At 35.8% G+C, this 14,163-nt stretch overlaps 1 long non-coding RNA gene across 1 annotated transcript; it reads left to right on the forward strand.

Moving 5' to 3' along the window:
• Window positions 1–9,090: 9,090 nt before the first annotated feature.
• LOC149217344 (uncharacterized) lies at window positions 9,091–9,537 on the forward strand. Its single transcript, XR_016250662.1, has 2 exons — window positions 9,091–9,123; window positions 9,296–9,537. It is a non-coding gene; the product is annotated as an uncharacterized LOC149217344 (long non-coding RNA).
• Window positions 9,538–14,163: the final 4,626 nt, after the last annotated feature.

Consider the following 14,163-nt stretch of genomic DNA (forward strand, 5'->3'; position numbering starts at 1 on the left):
CCATCTTCAATATGCTGACCATAGAACATTCGCTCTGGGAAAACCCTGATTTGGAATAGGAAAAAAGGTGGAAGGAGGGGACTTGGGAGGATTACCAAAAATAGAAAAGGACGCGATGGGAACGAAAAAGGGCCAGCAATACCAGATCATCGTTAGATTGAAGTTATTGAAGCTATTGGTGGCAGGAGAGAAGGAAAGTGCACGGGTCAGGGAGGCAGTGGGATATGTTCCCTTGTTCAGGTATAACTGATTCTATTCTTGAAACAGAAGCAGACATTTCAATCGATTTTGTAGATTGCAAGAATGTGTTCTCTCATCAAGATATGTATGATTTTGTTCCAGATAAAAGATGGATTGTCTCAGTAATGATAGTATTGATGTGTTGTTCCCTCTGATGTAATGACTGGTTACAAAGTTTGTAGGTTTTTTTACATGACTCTCGCCACAGGAAGTCTCTCGCTCTAAATCTTTATTGTTCTTAAGGGACCTTGTTATTGCTCTCAGTTACAGTCTCCCATCTCTTGTATACTACATTGTACACTGTTCATCCATTCATCAATGGTCACATTGACATAGAGACATTGTTCCTTTGCGACATAGTAGGCTTCACTGCACATATGTGTCTCACTATCCTCTGTATATATATAGATGTGTCTTTGGCTCTACACATAGATGTTCCAACATGCAAAAGTGCACCTTGTGATCTTCCTATCAACTTCTTTTCCTTCACTGTACCACATGGCATCCTTTCTGCCATCTAACTACTGTTCCTACCTTGCTACTTAGACAATCAGAGGTACTTGTTGAATGGTGGGTCCTCCTTCTAGGGGATGCATTCTCCTTGAGTTGCTTTGTCTGCAATTTCGGCTTGGCTTGTGTTTCTTATATAAGGCATCCTATTCAGCATGTTGAGTGTATTAGGGTGGAGCTAGACTCCATGACCACTCATGCAAAAAGTGGGCCCTTATGGGAGTGCAAGACTCTTGGCAAAACTTATCACTTTGTGACAATTAAATTCGTGTGTTCTTCCCTTGGCCTGAGAGTCAATTTGGTGGTATGGTGACAAAAGAGGATAATTACTTTGAACAATGGGGATTTAATGACTTGGCTAGCACTTTGAGATGAAGATGTAACCATTTCAATGCTGGAAATCATTGGAAAGTAACCATCAACTGCTGTTGCACTCATAAACTTGTTGGCTGCGCTGATAAACCTACTAGTTGCACTCACTACCTTACTGGTTGCATTTTATGTTCTACATCTGGAGAACAACATTTCATGTTTTACATGGCTTTTGTATCTGTGTTATTTTGGTTACCATTGCCTGTTCTACAACTGGAGGACAACTTTTTACGTTCTACATGGCTTTTTTGTCAATGTTATTTTGGTTGCCATTGTTTAGGTGCTCAGGTTTTCTTCCCTCTTTTGTAAATTAGTGATAGGAGTTGCTTTTTCGTAATAGTAATCAGAGTTGCTTTCTCATATTAGTAATGTAAATGCCTAATAAATTTGAAGTTACAAATTTAGTGGAAGTAATTCATTTTTCTACTCCTAAAAGCTTGTGTTAAGAGTAAAAGGGCTATTAATGGGACATGCCACTGTAGCAATAAGAATTGCAGTGATTGTGGATATGGATATCACAAAGATAATTGAGAATAGAGACTAAGAATGTCTATATGGATAACCCCCAGTCTCCCAATTTGCATTTATCTGTTCATCAACCATTTGTACAACTTAGGATTCATAAGAGGCGATGCATCATCTGCAAGGTACATCGCCCTAAACTAGTCTTATGGCCTGGCGAGAGAATATTGGTTAGGCCCTTGGGGTATTGTCCTTAGCAGAGAACATTGTCCTACTAGCTTAAAATATAAAAAAATTCCATAAACTTTGTCTTCCAGTATTCAGCTGTCAAGTTTGGTCTCTCAGTAAAAAGCTTCGGCATTTTTGATCATCAGCAAATAAAATTTAAAAAAAAGGGTTCAACAGGGTTTTAGTGTTTCCATTCAATTTGTTTTATAATCTTTGACTTAATCCTCATTATTTGAATTAAGTTTGTTTACTATCAATCTTTGTTCCCTCCATTGGTCTTTGCCCGCTAGCAATTGAGAATAAATTAGCCATCCATATTCTCTCTTACGGCTAATGGCTGCATGCATGGAATTCACTATTACTGTGTTTTTAACCAACATACAATGTGATGACTCTATCACATTGTATTTATTTTTCATATCACGTTTGGGCCATTGCTACGTTAGCTGGTAAAGATAATTGTATCCATAGTTACCAGACTCAGCTGAGTTAACTTGGCTAGTCTGACTCTGCTGGGATCTAAATATGAGCAGATCAGACGGAGTTGAAGATTAACTTGGTCAGAACTCAGGGTCTAACTCAGACTCAAACAAAACTTGAGAGTTATCTTAGGATCTGACTTGGGCTTGGCAAGAATCAGGTAAAACTTGACAACTAGAAAATAAAAGTTTTGTCCAAGTTATTTTCTTTTGCCCAACTTTCCTGAATTAAGTCTTAAGTCTTGCCTGATTTTAAGTCAAACCTTGATTCTTTGTCCATGCTAAGTTGCACATAATGCTTTATAGAAACAGTTTCCTTAATGCTATTTTATAGAGACATATAATTGAGTTCAGGATCAGCTGATGCTTCCTTCACTTTGTTTAATGAGGTTGTTTGTATTTCCAGAATCTCTTTTAGGAAGTAGCTATTCCCTGAATATGAAGTTATGCATTATTTCTCAGTTCTCAGTTTTCTTTTTTGTTATGGATAAAAGATGTAGTGAGCATGCTATGCCAAGTTTATTCATAGAGATTAGTAATGAAAATCCAAATACAGCATATAGAAGATTAGGTTGACAGTGGATGGTTGATTGGCTCCAAAGATACTATAATTATATTTTCCTTTCTAGTGATCACTTTGTTGGTGGATTTTTTTGGTATTTTTCACTTGTCCATGCTTCAGTCCTGTGTTTCAAGCTTTGGAATATAATTTCCTTCATTCCATTGTTGCTCAAGTTCAACAGCTTTATTGCATCTAAGCTTCACTCACTTACACACAAACATAGGAAATGCATAGGAATTCGTTTCATTCAGAAACGGAACTAGAATAAAGAACAAAGGAAGAAAACATCTTTATTTATCAAAATTGTGCTGATTATTATTGCTAAGGCTTAATACCATCAAGAATGACTAGTGAATAGGACTACAACAAGAGAATGGAAAGCAAAATTTGGGAATTTTACTTCCATGAGGAATGACTTATGCATAAAACAAAATTTGGTCGTTCTCATTATTTACTACTTACAATCACAGTATTCCCTTTCTCCCCATCTCGATGCTATATTTAATGGAATTTGATATTGTTTTTATGTTGATCTTGAACAACACCATAGGTTGACTGATTCGAATTTGGAAAAAAGTATGAAAGGTATAGCCAAAATTATGCTAGCAAATCTAGGTCCAACATCTATAGTGTTCTGGGATATAAAAGCGAACACGAATTCATTCTTTTATTTTTTAAACAAGAACAATTTATGTTTATATTACGAAAGATAGTTTACATACTATGAAGTCTTGTTTAGAGGCAAAACATACTTAGAGTGACACTTAGCTACATAAACAGCTGCATTGAAACCGACTTCCTGAGACAATCATCCTTATAGTTTGTAATTTCTCGATACTGCTTTGCCGTGATTGACAAAACTATTCACCACTTGTTAATATGTCGAAGTGTATCTTTGTCTGCCTTACAGGAACCCCCAACAGGGTATCCTCCAGAGGAGTGTCATTTGGAGTAGAGTAAGAAGTGCTTGAATCAAAGCCTTCGCTCCACTATGATGGGAGGTACTTCCTTGAAAGCTGACCATAGATTCTAGCATATTGGGATAAGAAAACAGAGTTATTCGATGGAACTTTTCTGTTGCATAATCTCTGTACAAAGGCCTCTTGAAGCTGGGATTTCGTCTCTTGAAGTTGAGAGCCTTTTGAAGCTAGGATTTGGTCTCTTGAAGTTGAGAGCCTTTTGAATCTGGGATTTGGTCTTGTGAAGTTGCTTTGTAGGGAGTGAGAACTTCAATAGTTGTTGGTCTCACTTGCAAGGAATTAATGCTGGAAGCCAATCCTTCACAGAGAGTTGAGAACAGAGGAAGCACGGAGAGAAGGAAAGCGTTCCCAATATAGCCTGCTAGCTGAGTCATAATGTCATATGTTGAAGCAAGGACACCACACCTCTTCCAGCTCCTTGTTTTTTGTGTTTCATTTTCATGGAAAATTCGGACATGTTTATATTTTTTTCCAATACAAGGTGCTTTCCCTCCCAAACATGGAATTTCCTTAGAGTCTCTCTAAATCTGTTTATGTTTCTTTCTATCTCGACATTCAAAGAACTTGAAATTCCCATTTATGAAGCTACTACTACTTGTCAGTCTCTAAGTACTGTTAGATCTTTTGAGGTGTTCTTTTGTAAGTTTTAATATAAGTATTCCTTTTGAGTGATGCCAAGGATTCTACATAGTTGTTGGTTGCTACTCCAATGTCCCAAGTTAAATTTTCAAATAATCTTCCTTTTGTTGTTAAGATTATCCATGCCATGAACGAATGGCTTGGATCTCCTTTTGATGTTCATCAAAGAGCATTGTTAAAATCTTCGCATCCAATCATTAATATAATCAAATTTGCAGGAGATTACTTAAATGGGATTACATTCATGTACTTTTTTCGGTGCTGGTTTCCCTCCCTTTCTCTTCCCAATTTGCCAAATCATAACTATTCTTCCAACCTTTTTCTTGTTGGCTTAATTCACTCTGCCTAATTTTTGAATTTTTCTAATCAAGTTGGCATCGATTCTTTAGACGTATTGGGAATATACCTATTTTCATTGAATATCTTGTCATTTTGATCAGCTGTATCTTTGAAAGAGAATAATATTCCAAATTACCTTTATAATTGGCTTGTTTTTTAATCCTTCAAGCAATAAAAGAAACCAGTTACTGAACAGTTCTTCTTTAGAAGATGCTGTAATAGAGGAGGGGAGACTCATTTCTATAACAGAAGAACGTAGGAAAGGGGGTTTCGTTGTTTACAAAACAATAGTCACATCTTGAAGGATCATTGATTCCTTGTTTCACCAGGTTCTCCTCTGTTAAAAGTGTCTCATTTGGCCAGGCATTAAAAGTCAAGTTTGGATATGGAATAGCTCAATTCGATCTTGTTTCATTTGATTTCTAGAGAGAGGAAGGATCCGCTCCTTCCAAGAAGTTTGAGGTATCCTTCTTTAATAATCTATTTTCTTGATTAGGTGCCCTGTTTTACTTATTCCTTTCTTATTGGAGCTTTCCCATCTGGGACTTGGGTCGAAGTTTGAGGTATCCTTCTTTAACAATCTATTTTCTTGATTGGGTGCCCTGTTTTACTTATTCCTTTCTTATTGGAGCTTTCCCATCCAGGACTTGGGTCAGAAAGGTCCAAAGGGTGTTCAGAGTATTAAGAAGGGAAATGGGATAGATCCACTTCGTTTAAAGGGGAAGAATGTGAATCAGCCTAGGAGGATATATGTGCCAAAAATGAAGGATTGTTAACTTTAGACCATCTTCTAAATGGAGAGAATTCCAGATTTGATATTTGAAGGGTTTCCAAGGACACAGTTTTCGAAATCTTTCCACAAGAGGCATCCTTTGGCTGTAAAGTTAGATAGTTGTATATTTATAATTTATTTCAAGCTCATGGCCTAGCTAGACACTAAAATGATGTATGAGACCCACTTGTTTGTGAGACAAAAAACCCTCTCCACATAACATTTGCATTATTTAATTTATAATAGTGTATATCTAGACTAACTCTGGTTGTGCCGTTTTCACTGTTTAATTTATAGTGGTATACATACCGTAGCTTTCTAGAATAACTCCTATTGTACTTGTATTTATGTTTGCTAATGGTGTCCCATGCAAAGCTTTCTAGAATATCTCCTATTGTACTTGTATTTATGTTTGCTAATGGTGTCCCATGCAAATCTCCTGTTACATTTTAGTAAAAACAATGTTCACATATTTGTGTGGAGATGATGCTAGGTACCAATTGTGACTTCTTAATCAAAGGCATACTTTCATACTTCCTAAATGCTTCCAACACATTATATTATCGTGCAAAGTTGTTGTTTATTGTTGACAACTATTTGTGCAATGCATTTCCATTTAAAAAAACAACAAAACAGAACTCACAAAACCTTCATTGAATTCACATGCATATGATGGGTGTAGAGCCGTCACATGCATTTCATAACATATAGTTTGAGTGGGATGTACTAATTATAAGTAGCATCTTTTATCTTGTAATCCAAACGATAAAGTTTCATAATGTAATGACATATCAACCTTCGACTTACTGGCTGCCATTATAACACCAATGGTATATCCAACAATGCAAAAACTGGATATACCAATAATTTATGACTTAGCAAGGGTTGAGATGTCCTTTGTAGTGAGGGTGCCTAACCTTCTAGCCTTATCACAACAGGCGACACATGCCCCTTGGAATTGAACCTGGGTGGATAGGAGAACAAACTATGCTCCCAACCACTTGAGCTACTAAGACAAGACAATAACCTTTGTGGTTATTGATTGGCACGGATGGACATGACAAAAGGTTGATAGCTAAAAATAGTTAGTTTATAGGTACCCTTGTTGATGGCAAGGTGCACCATGGACATGCCTATTGCCCTTTGTCAAACTTGGCACATTGCAAATTTGTGTAGCTCCCATTAGTTAGGCCTACTAAGAGAAGCTCGGAAGGGAACTTGGTGATTTGCAAGTATGACGCATTATGCACAAGATTGGCATAAAGAACTTGATTAGATTTTATAGACTTGTGATCCTAGGATACATGTTGATTCCAAGAGTTGGGGATTTGCTATTTTAGGGTTGCAATGGATGGGTAGAAGTGCCCTAAGGCGTAAGCATCCGAGAGTACAATTTTACAATGCACTAGTTGGGTTCACATTCATTTGGCACACATCCACTAGATGAACTTCTTATGTGCACCATTGCTAACCACACTTGGGTGTGATGGGCACATTTGTTGGGTGTGTGGCATCTCGGGCCCAACGTGATAAAGATGTTTGATAGTTGATGGAACAAGAATGAAGTGGGAAAATGCACCATTGGCCACACATTCGTCAGGCACACATCAACTGGACACACTTGTTGGGTGTACCTTTGTTGGTTGTGCTTGGGCACCTTCAGCACAGCAGCATTGGATGTCAGATAGTGGATGGACAAGAAGGGGCAGAGACTAATAGGCACACATATGTTAGACATGCTTACTGGGTGCACCCTTAGGCACCATTGGCTACACATTCGTCAGGCACACATCAACTGGACACACCTGTTGGGTGTACCTTTGTTGGTTGTGCTTGGGCACCTTCTACACAACACCATTGGATGTCAGATAGTGGATGGACAAGAAGGGGTAAAGACTAATAGGCACACATATGTTAGACATGCTTACTGGGTGCACCCTTGCCATGTGTGCTTGGGTGCCTTCGGCACACTTGTTAGGTGTGTTGTGACTTAAGCACAACACCATTAGATGTTGGACAATTTGAAATCAAGTAATGAAGGGGGTTAAATGCATCATTGATCATAGAAGTTGGTGATGTGGACACTTGAGTCCACTTAAGCATAGAGAGGTTTGTAATATGCCAAAGAAGGATGCAAGTGTGAGACAAGTCTTGTATAAGTAGTGGACACCTCAAAGTTGCTAAGGCATCATCCATTGATCATTCACCAAGAGTGTAAATGAGCTCGATTATCGTGCTAAGTTCAAGGTTGGCATGGTAGGGTGAAACTGCACTAACTGAGTGAGAAGAAAAAGAAGACAAGAATTACAAGAGGCAATCTTTCAATTTTTTAAAGGGTTTGGATTGTGAAAGTCTATTGGGTAGTAGTTAAGGCAATACTTTCTTTGACTCATTGTATATCTAGAATAAAGTTGCAATTATGTTGTTATATATCTGTGACATTTTTTATATGATAACAATAAGGCACTTGCCTTGGATGCTACCTCTACTTTGTGTGTTGTTATAATATATTTACTTGAATGAATGTTATGTTCCTTGCAATGTATTTTGTTGGTTAAGTGTTAAGTATTGTTGGGATGTTTTAAAGGTTGTGGTGGGACATGTGCCTATTGTTTAATGAATTTGATTAAGTTGGATTCAATTGCATTTGACACATTGTAGCTTACAGTAGAGTTATGAGTAGACCTCAAGTTAAAGTGTGTAGTGTGGTTGTTGTAGGTGAATGTTGGCCAACCGACTGTGGTTGAGTAAAACTAGTGTCACACAACCTCAAGAGTCAAAACAGGCTTGGGGAAACTTAGGTTCTTGTAGAAAAATTCTAGCAAACTGTAGGTTCATGACAAATCGTATCAAAGCAGTGCAAATGTTCATTATGTTTGACCAAACTTGAGGCAAATTAGTAGGTTTGGGGACAAAATCAACCACAAGAGTGACTTAAAGGTTGGAACAAAAACTTTGTTCCTTTTTTAATCAAGCAATCAAGACTACATTTTTGCACAAAAGTTGAATACTTCAACCTCTCTTAACCATGACTTAGAAGGGCGCTTCAAGCTTCGGTGGCAAGTTAAGCAGGTTGACAAAAGTACGCTGAGGTAGTAAAGTAGATTGAGTCTTTGAGACTTCGGGTAGATTCTTTGCCCATACCTATATGCAGATGGATGGTGCAAAAGAAGAGTATGTGATGACAATGAAGCAATTGAAATTTCCCAAATCTAGTGTTAAGAATGTTGTTTGTTTCCTTTATTATCAGAATCATTTTGCTATTGATTTTCCTTTGAAGAAGATGTTGGAAGACTTGGAAGTACTCCAAGTGAAAAAAATTTAGAAGATAAAAACAACAGTGTTGGGAGGAGCCCAAGTGTACCAAACTTCAAAGGCATAGGTTCTTGATAGGCAAATTTAGGGTAGTAGTTTGGTAGGCAAGTGTACCAAACTTTTGCATGTAGTTTAATATATTTGTGTTAATTAATTCCATAAATTCAACTTAACAAGTTATATTTGTGTTGATGGGTTGAATTTGTTGTTTGGATGGACTCTATGGTATGTAATCTTAGTTGGATTTCCAATATACTTTTAAACCATATTTTCATTTTATTTTTTAGTACTATTAGATATTATATCTTACCTCATTTTATGGTTAACATTGTATAACAAAAACATGCGTTGTGTTATGTAATTAATACTAACATGTAATATTGATTTTTTTTGTCAGAATGCTATAGGTAATGATTGCCAAGACGATGATCCAAATTATGTTCAACATATATCAGGAGATGATGAGGATGAGGATGAGGATGATGGTGGTGAAGGAGGAGATGATGATGATAGTTGCGGTGTTGGTGATGATGTGGATCAGAGTAATGAGGATGGTCAAGATGATTATGAGGATGATCTTGGTGGTGGTAGCTAGGCATGCACATGCATTGTTTTTTATGAAGAAATTATTGTGTAGAATGACATTGTTATGTTTAGATGGGTGTTGTGAATTTACCCTATATCAATGAGACATTTTGATTTTGTAATCATACGATGAGTTTGATTTATGTATGTTGTTAATTTATCGTAGAATAACGATATTCATGAAATATTTTGATTTGTTAATCATATTTGAATTTTAGTTGTTTTGATTAAAAATAATACTGATTTTATTAGTATTATGTTGCTATTTTATACATGTTTTGAAAATTGTTAATGGCACATTGTTATTTTTTTGGATGGATGTTGTCAATTTCTCTTAAATTTCTTTACAAATGATTTTGAATTGTGATATCTGCTTTAATGATATTTAGAAACTATCATATATTTCACTATGAATCTATAAAGGGGGTCATATATGTAAAGAAAAATATACTCTATATAAGAAGTCAAATGTGGATGTAACCATGGATGCAAAATTGAAAGTAAAATTGGATGTTAAACTAGGAATTAATACAAAATGCAAACAATTGACATACAAAGTGTTTTAAATTAGAAGTGAAACATTGTGCAATAGTTGACACAAAGAAGGGAACAAAACATGGCATACAAAAGGATATCAAATTGGGCAAAAACAAGGACACATATATGGGCACCAAATTAGATGCAAAAAAAGACAACAACTAGATGTAAAATAAGATGCAAAGTTGAGCGTTAAAAAGAAGCAAAAAACGTTACAAATTAATATGCCAAATGATGATGCAAATAATGGTTTAAATTTGGGATGCAAACTTGGGTGCAAAAAAGGAAAAAAAAAAGATGTAAGAAAAGACATAAAACAAGATGCAAAATGGGGCTGAAAAAAGGTGAAACCAAGGATGCCATATTGGATGTAAAAAATGATTCTTAATCACATGAAAATTTAGGCTCGAACTCAGACACAAAATTATATGCAAATGTGGACACAAAATGAGGCAAAAAAAGATGCAAATTTGGATGGTGAAAACGATGCAAAACTAGACACCAAAAAAATGCAAAATTGGATGAAAAAGTCTGTGTAAATAATGGTGCAACATTGGACACAAGTAGACAAAAAATGGTGCAAAACGGGGCATAAAATAGCTTAAAATTGGATGCAAAACTTGGTGCAAAAACAAATACAAAATTAGACGTAAAAAATGGCTCTACATTGAATGTACCATTAGACACAAAATAAGATGCAAAGGTGGACACAACATATGACTCAACATAAGATGCAAATATAAATGCAAATTTGGATGCTCAAAATGATGTAACATTAGATGCAAGAGATGGTGTTAAAAATGATGCAAAATTGGATGAAACAAATGACGCAAAATATGGTGCAAAATGAGATGGGAAAAATGGAGTCAAATCAAACGTAAATGTGGATGTAAAAAATGGTCCAAAAAAAGATGCAAAAATGGGCACAAAAATGGATGCAAAATTTGGTGCTAAATCAAATTCAACACATGGTGCAAAGATAGGCACCAAAGCTGGTGCAAAAATAGAAGCAAAAACTAGTGTAAGACTAGATACAAAACCTGGCATAAGATTAGATGCAAAAACTGACACAAAATGGATGCATAAAAAGACGTTAAATTGGATTCAAAATACAGTGTAAACTTGATGCAAATGATGGTGCAAAAATGGAAGCAAAGAATGACACAAAATAGGAAGCAAAAGAGAATGAAAAATAGATGCAAAAAATGACACAAAACTAGAAGCAAAACCTGTCATAAAATAAGATGCAAATCTTGGTTCAAAATTTGACGCAATAAATGATGCATAGTTTGGTGTAAAAAATGATGCAAAATCTAGCGTGAAAAAGGATGCAAAATCAGGTGCAAAAAAGGACGCTTTAAAAATTGTACAATAGAGCCAGATTTAGCACCAAGTTGCTCATCACAATTACAAAAAAAATGCACTAAAATCTGGCGCTAAATCTGGCGCAAATCGATGGTTTTCTTGTAGTGCTTGTTACTTAAAGATAAGTGAAAATCTATGGTTGGTGCTATGTATGGCATAATATATTAGTAGATCTGATGGAATCTATTTTGGATCCATTACATGGCTTAATATGATGTTGTTTTGTCTTAATTTCTAGTGAGATAGTAGCTATGATTGAGCTTGTTGCAATGCATGATTGTAGGCTTGATTGATAAATCCATTCCATGCATTTGTTTGTGTATAATACCTTGAATGATCAATGATTGGATAGGGGCTTATCCCTATAATATTATTTTTGATCTGTGGGACACCTAAGTCTTAGGAAGGTTTGGTTAGGTCATCAAAGAATTTTAAACTCCAAGAATGAGTTTTGTAGAGTAATAGGATTGCAATCAAGGCAAAAAATATTGATTAAACTTGTAACAAAATCTAGGAATTTTATGAAGGGTGGAGAAATTATTTTATCTGTGTAATTACTGTATTTGCATGTTAATTACCTGGCCTTATTTCTTAATTATAATATTTATCCCTAATTCATCCCAATCCTCTCCTTGTCAAGTTGTATGAATTGGTGGCGTTGGAGTGGCATTATTGACAGACAGTGCATGATAGATATTTCCCTATTACTACATGAGAAATATTCCTATTGTGTCATGCATCCCTTAGATTATGGCATGTGTTGGTAGTTTGAGATGGGCACTGTTAACGGGGAGTGGGATGGGATTATCCCTGTTATTTGATAGAAATATTCACGTCACACCATGCCTTTCTCCTCTCCAAATGTATCATTTGATGGTCTGAGCATTGTTGACTTATCGATAAGTTTGTCTTCATGTCACGCTCGAATTGGATTAAGGCTTGGATGTGGCACTATAACACTAGGGCGTGGAGGTGGGATGATAATAAATCTTTCCTACAGAATAAAGAAATGGATTTGGAAGTTAATGGTGAAATCATGTTGCAGGCATCAAATCTAGTATAAAATAAAATATCGATTTTACACGAAGGGTCTAGCCCATTTGGTACCCCCTGCTGATGTTTGTGTGTGGCAAGTGCCCGATAGGCCAAGAAATGATACATCGATGCCAAATGGATGGTAACATGGTATATTTGTAATGTGGCATGACACAGGGTGTAATACCCCTCTGTTTCCATGTAAATATATTTGTAGATCGAATTATTTTTAGTGGTGATGGCTAGAAAGCCATGATGAACTAAACTTAAAATATCTGGTGAGGTAATAATGAATATTACTAATGAAAAGGGACAAGACCGGAAATTACTTTCGAAAGAACATTGGATTAAACATATTATTTCCAAGATCCGAAAACGGAGGTTGACGAATAAATCAAGGAAAACCTTCCCTTCAATCACTACTAAAATCCCTAGGGGTTGATAAATCAGATTTAATATGATTGGAGAGAGAATATATTAAATCACTCAGTATAGGAAAAACAAAAAAACACCGAGTAAGGGTGAATAAAGTACTGCAGGAGAAAAAAGCTGGCTTTAAAGAATAAGGGGGAAAGCGGAATGCCACTAAGGAAAAATCTGCTAGGGAAGTAAGACATAAAAAACTTTGACTTGAATCACAACCCAGGGGGGGGGTGAGGGTGTGTTTGATTCAATGGAAATGAGATCTCAACTTAGGGGAAACCAGGGGTGATGGCTCATGGTTGGGTGGAACAATGACTTTCCCAAGTTTGTTCCAACAGAGCCTACGGTTAGATTATTTGACTGTAGCAATGTTATATCTGTCAGTAGTTGTTTTTAGCAAGGCTTTTTTATGAATTTAATGGATGGAAGATGAAGAGTTTTGTTCTAACTTCATAAATGAATCTATCTGATATATGTGCGGTTGTTGTTTTATTTTGGTTATTTTCATTATCTAGTTTTGTTGCTATTATATAGGCATGCCCACCATTATATTCTTCGAATAGATTTATTATAGTCATTATTTGGAAGTGATGGAGAATGGATCTACTCATGTTTTTCTTTTTATATTTTATTAGTATATCTGGTAATGTTTTGTATTGTCTCAGTCAACCCATATTTCTCGAGGTGCTGACTTGAGTAGGAATGTGTAGTTTGTCCACAAAGAGAAAAGGAAGAATGACAGAACAAAATTATTGAAAGTGTGGTCATTGACAAAACTCATAGACAAGATAATAGTAGCATCCTAAAGCATTACAGCTGGAACCTGTTTCATAATTAATAAAAAAAAATAGTGTTTCATAGAAAAATCTGGAAGAAGAGGAAGGATGTCGCTCTCACAAACCCATAATTCTTTTTGGAATACCATAGAGTTGACAAATTCAATGGAAATGAGGTTAGGGTGATCTGTTAGAAAACCATAGGTAAAGTAAATTTAGGACAATTGGGTTGGAATATACATATCAACTCATAATATTTCGGGAGCGGATGTGTTCTCGTCATGCAACGCATCATGCATCACCCAGTTAGAGAGTACTACGGGTAAACTACTATATAGGAAATAACTATAATAGATCTTGGAATATCTTAAAAGAGGAAAATAATTAATACATTCTTGAGATTATACGATATTAAGATCTACAATTAAACAAGTGAAAATCACAAAAGTAAGTAGCATAACGAATTAATTTTACAACCATAATCCATAGATCTCTTGTAAGAGATTTAATATTGTTCTCATTCGTCAGTTAATATATTAAATAC

This window comes from Pinus tabuliformis, chromosome 1_1, assembly GCF_031772625.1.
Source record: "Pinus tabuliformis cultivar Carrire ecotype Pingquan chromosome 1_1, CPIR1, whole genome shotgun sequence".
Classification (NCBI taxonomy): domain Eukaryota; kingdom Viridiplantae; phylum Streptophyta; class Pinopsida; order Pinales; family Pinaceae; genus Pinus; species Pinus tabuliformis.